Source organism: Gossypium hirsutum, chromosome D07 (assembly GCF_007990345.1).
Source record: "Gossypium hirsutum isolate 1008001.06 chromosome D07, Gossypium_hirsutum_v2.1, whole genome shotgun sequence".
Lineage (NCBI taxonomy): Eukaryota > Viridiplantae > Streptophyta > Magnoliopsida > Malvales > Malvaceae > Gossypium > Gossypium hirsutum.
In genome coordinates this window covers 42,018,671-42,024,870 of record NC_053443.1, presented here as the reverse complement: position 1 = coordinate 42,024,870, position 6,200 = coordinate 42,018,671, and positions in this window count along the sequence as shown.

The window sequence follows — 6,200 nt, the reverse complement described above, 5'->3', positions numbered from 1 at the left end:
GTAAAATTTTTTCGAGAAAATGGCCCGATTTGAGGACAAATCGTCTTCAAGAGGGAGGGTATGATGTGATCTCAATCGCATCATGTTGTGGCACCACTCGTTGCTATCATGATTGGCCTAAACACGAGGGCCCCAAGTGCAAGATGAAGCTCAATCTCAGCTCAACAAGCTCAATCTTAGTTTTTCCCAGCTCGATTTAGCTCACATGAGCTTAATTTAGCTTACTTTAGCTCGTTTGAGCTTGGCTTAAGTTTATTTCAACTCATTTATTTTAATGTCTGAATAAATTAAGTAATTTATTAATTTAGCTTAAATTACTACAGCTCATAATTATGTTTTGACTTATTACATGTTTTAAATGTGTCTTGGCCGAATTTAATATGTCTTGTTAAGACTTTATTAAATTTGTCTAATTTAATTTATGTTTAATTAGTGTGTCTAAATTATATTAATGTTTGTTCAGCTAAATTTTATGTGATTTAATTTTGGTTCATGTGTTTTTGTAGGTGAGCTGAATTTGGAGAGTAATTAAACAAGGTTCATGCATGATAGGTTCAATGTATGGGAGTGTGCATGCACAATTGAGGTTCAATGGATGGCATTTAAAGGAGCACATGCATTTGGGACGTTCATGCAAGAGGGAGTTGCTGAAAGTTCATGTATTTGAAGATTCATGGATCATATTTATGGGGGGGAAAATACATGGGACGTTTCATGCATGATTCATGCATTTTCAAGATGACCATTCAAGTATTTTAGGCACATTAATGCCTCATTCAGCCAAGGGAGATGTAGGATCATTAAAGAGCTGCACATTCATGGAATTATGGAGATTCTTCAAGGCTAAGGATGCATGAATGCATCAAGTGAAGCATCATGATGGTTCGGCCAATTCATGTACCATCTTCAAGCATGAACTGGATTTTAATGCTATTTGTGTGAACATGTTAAATACCTGTGTGAACAGAATTTAAGTTAGTGTGAACAACATAGATGCCGAATATCAATAGGCATTTTAGGCTTATAAATAGCTTACTTGTTTATTGTAAAAGGTTACAGAATTTGATCAATTAAACTTAATAGAACTTTTGTTCTTGTGAGGTTACCTCCTCTCTTCTTTCGTTCGAGTCTCGAAGCGACTTATCTAGCTTGCTAGTGGTGTCAATCCGAACTCCATTGAACTTATCACCGAATCGGTGTGGCGTTCAACCATATTTTTATACCTTTGGTTCTTACCTCTATATAGGTATTGGGTCAAGGTTCGCTTCTATCCTTCCACAAATTTCACCTTAAGCAATATAAGACTCGGGCAATACTTTTTAGTATTGAACATTCTTGACGTTTAAGTTTTATTTTCCATCTCCATCAATTACCTTTTTCTAACCTACCTTGTTTCTATTCTAAACCGAATTTATCAACACCAAACCACTCATCTAAACCCTCTCAAAGCTTCCGCAACCCTTAGCCTAAATCACCCAATTTTGACAACTCCAACTACTCCTCGTAGACGATCGGGCAACTTTGTGAAACGACTCGATTAACCTGGGCCGGATCACATCAAGAAAACCTCACAGGAACAATAGTTCATTCAATAAAATGTCAAAAGTTCTAACCTTAAAATGATTACAAAAGCAACTATTTATAGGCTCTATAATGCCTATTGAAATTCGGCTACTGATGTGTTCACACAACAATTAAAAGAGTTCACACTAAAACATTAAAGATGGTTCATGAATTCGGTAGATTCATGCATTAGCTGAATAGACACTTTCTTCCCCATTGGTATGTACATGCATACTTAGCCATGAAGAATCCTTAAGTCCATGAATGTTGAGCCTTTAATTGCCCTTTAATCCCCCTTGGCTGAATGCTAGATGCATGGGACATGCATCCCTCTTAATTGAAGCTTTAATGATGACTTGAGTCATGAATGGCAGCATGTACCTTGAAAATTCGTTCTCCTCTTTGTGCATGCACATTATTCATTCAATGTGTTGAATTTATGTGTCAACTCCCCCCTTGAATGTTCTTGAAGGTGAAGGTGCCATGCATATGCTTTAATTGAATCATAATGGCGTCTTGAGCACATAGATGGGCAATTGGCATTTAACTGATTCTGCCCCTTCTTTCGATGCATGTATGTGCTGGTACATGGGCTGAATTAATGAGCTTATTAGTCATGAACTTGGAGCATGTATCTTGGAGATTCAAGGCATGACATTAAATCTCGTACAATTCCCTTTAGAGTGCATAAATGGACAGATTCGTTCCTCTTGATTAATTAATGTATGAGCAAAATTGACCAGCCACAATCTTCACCTTTAAGGAATGCACATGACATGAATTTGGGCTTCCATTTGATCGGTCAAAATGCACCTTCATTGAAGCATCTTCATTGTTGTCCATGCATGTATTATCTTCAATGTTGTCCATGCATGTACCTACAAACAAACAAATTAAATTTAGCTAAGAAATTAGACCAAGACAAATTAAATTCGGCTGGACAAAATTAATTGTAACATGAATTTAATTTGTCCCAAACTTAGACACATTTAAATAACTAATAAACAACTATTAAATATGTATGAGACACAAATTAAATTTAGCAGCAGCTAATTAATTTTTCTCTTCTTTAGACACATTTAAACCGGCCATTAAACTTAAAAACACAAAATTAATAAGTTCAAATTGAGACATATTTATGAGCTAAAACTATATTAACTAACTTAATTTAAAGCATGAAATTTATTCCAGCAAGTAAATCAAATAAAATAAAAAGATGGAAAACGAGTTCATTGAGCTAGAATCGAGCTTATTTAAGCTCAACGAGCTAAATTTGAGCTAGGTCATCTTGCAAAAGATGACAAGCCTTGCTTGGGAAGCTGATCCAAGGGTGTTCTCGAGCGGGATCATATCATTCCCTCCCTCTTTGGAGCGATTTGTCCCCAAATCAGGCCACTTGCTCGAAAAAAAATTTTACATCGTCACCAGCCCTTTGGTCGATGGAATTGGCATAGTTGCTCCCCAAAACCTGCAAATCAGACATGCCTTGAATAGGACACAAGTTATTTTTATGCCCTCCCTCTTTAGGAGGGAACCACTTCGAAGTGTCACCTACACAAAAATTAAATAGATTAGTGACACCATGGTTTATAAGTTCAAAAGGTCTTCTTAAGATCTTATGCAAAAATTGAACAAATGAACCAATACCGGGATCAAAAGTAAAAGTTGATTTTTCCTTCCCACAATGAGTTAAGAATTTCTTCGTTGGAGATATACCAGAATCAAGAAGCATTCGGGAATTATAATTTTGGACAACAAAAGTCCATGACTTAAAACCTTTGAACAATGATGTAGAACCAAAGCTTTGATTTAGCATTTGCAACTTGTCATAGTTCAACAACTTTGTTTTCAGATTTAAAGTCATAACATCAAGCAAGCACAAATGGTTCACACATCTATTCACACAAAATTTAGAGTGCTTGATTACATTCAATGATGATCCAAAATAACAAAATGTTCGATAGTTATGGTCTCGAAAATTAAAATCCATTGGTTCAAATCCCTCGATCAATAATAAAGAATAATAAGCACCTGATTAAAAATGAAGTTTTTGCTTACCATCTCACATTGACTTGAATATTTCTTAGCTGGCAGCTTGGTAGGAACAAGAAGCAAACTACAGTTATAAGTATGCAATTCATGTTCGAATCCCTTAAACCACAATATGGAGCAATTTCTAAAATCATAAATTGAATTTTAACTTTGGAAGCCAACAATATTCACATGCTTTGTCTTTACACATAGCGATAAAATTCGGAAAAGATGAGAAGGTTCAACATATTTGTTCCAAACAAAATTAGAGTATTCACCTTTATTTAGCAACAACTTAAGATAACTTGCTCTGGGTTTAAACACACGGTTTTGGTCATTCTTTGTTAAAAACAGCAAAGGCTTTTTCAAACATGCAAAATTTATACAACAAGGTAGATCTGTCACACCATCACCATGTTCATTTGAACTAAGCACTTTGCATAGCAACCTTTTATTACACATGCTCAAAATATTTTCATGATGATTGAATCTCACTTCATCCACATACTGATCGATGCAACAATTATCATTAACAAAATTTTCCTTGCCATCATTAAGATCAACCACATCAAGGTATAGTTCTTTTCCAAAACCCACGTCATAAGCAATGTCGTTACTATGAATCAAATAGGGTTGATTAAAGGATATAGAAACCTCACCTTGCTTACTTTTAGGCATAGGTGGACTAGGGCCACCCAGAATACGACCTTCTCCACCCAAGATGAACCGTCGCTCCTTTGAGAGGTAAACTAGTTCAAACTCGTCACATGGATCACTAAAAACTTGAAAGAAAGAAACAGAACAAGGACAACTCATATGGGGGTTAGTTAAAATTTCGTTCTCTTTTTCTTGTTCTCGTTCACTATCTTCATTTCCTCTCGTTTCTTTTTCAACATCTTTTTCTTTTTCAATTTTTTCTCAATCTCAATTTCTTTTTCAATTTTCTTTTCTTCATTTTCTTTTTCTCTCACTTTTTCTGATACGAACTCGTCTCGTGATGTTTTGAGTCGTATGTGTTGCCCAATCGTGAATTGAGTAAGGATGGATTCGTTTCGGTTTTAAAATGAAACAAAATAGAGATAATGGCTTCAAACAAAGGTAATAAACAAAATAAAGAAGAAACAAATAACAAATTAATTGGCTAAGACCGAAAATGAACCAACAATAACGAATTGTTGACCCGAATCTCAAAATGGTCTTTAGGTGTTTTCAGTTAAAGGAAACAGGAAAGGAACCTTGACCCACTATCAACTATGATAGGAACCAAAGGTATATTGAACGCCACACCAAAGGTGATAAGTTCAACAACAAAGAAAAGATGGACGCCACAAGCTATGCTTGATAAGTCAAATCAATTCCGAAAGAACAAAGAGAATTGGATAGCTCACAATTCAAATATTTCATCTATATTCAGCAAAAAGTTCTTCTCTCTATGGCTGATTACATCTATTTATAATGCTAAAACAAGGTAACCGAATGGTTAATGTGCCATAAAAACTGATGTCTTTTCTTATTCTTTGAACCAAATAACTCCTTCCATAAAATCACTTTAATTTAGCTGATTTGAATGTCTTTAATGGCTTAGAAAATGACTCTTGAGTTGTTCTTGGCTAGTTGAATAGACACCATCTCTTAACCAGCTCCTTAATGACATTCAAAGGCTTGATTAATTTCTCATGAAAGCTCCAAAAATGGCTGGAAGTGGAAGAGTTGCTGCTGAATTTTAAAGGGCATAAAATGCTCTTTAAAAACTCCTTTAATGATTTTAAGCTCCCTTTTATAACAGCCCCTTTAATTGTAACTCAAAAGAACTTGAACAACCACTTAATTAAATGTGTAACAGCCTTGAATTGTAACCACTATAAGCTAAAAAGTCACCTGCAATAAACACATTAAAATGAGTTTATTAAACAAATGAAAACACTTATTAATTAAAACTAAGATGAGTTGAATAAATGTCCAGCAACTCATTTATTAAACTAAGATGCTTAAATGCATGGTTTTGAAATGCAAATTTAACTAACATGAAAGTTACATAATTAAACTAACTTGACTTAATTTAATGATGCAAACTTAACTAACATGAAAGTTACATAATGCATGACTTTATTAAATGCAGAACACATATTAATGATGTGCAAACTATGACATAATTAAAAACACAAACTAAAATAACTAAAAATTAATGAATCAAAGTCCTTATTTTCCTGCAGCCAAATTGACAAACTAAAATTAAAAAAACTTCATTTTGCACTTGGGCCCCTCGAGTTTGGACCAATCTCAGTAGCATCGAGTTGTGTCGTAACATGATGCGACCGGGATCACATCATTTTCGATTTCTTTTTCTTTTGTAATTTCTTTTTCTTTTTCGTTTTCTTTTTCATTTTCTCGCTCGCACTCTTGTTCTTTTTCTTCTTTTTCATTTTTGTTACAATGTGAAGATGATACAAAAGAGTCAAAAAGATAATCATTTGGCTCAAAGAAAGAGACAATATTTTTGTAGGCTTCTCATTCATTTCTTCGGGAATAATCCTTCGAAAAGGACTTCTTTCAAGTGTACGAGGAATAACTCGTCCTTTCTCGTTTATCATATCGAAAAGTCGCAA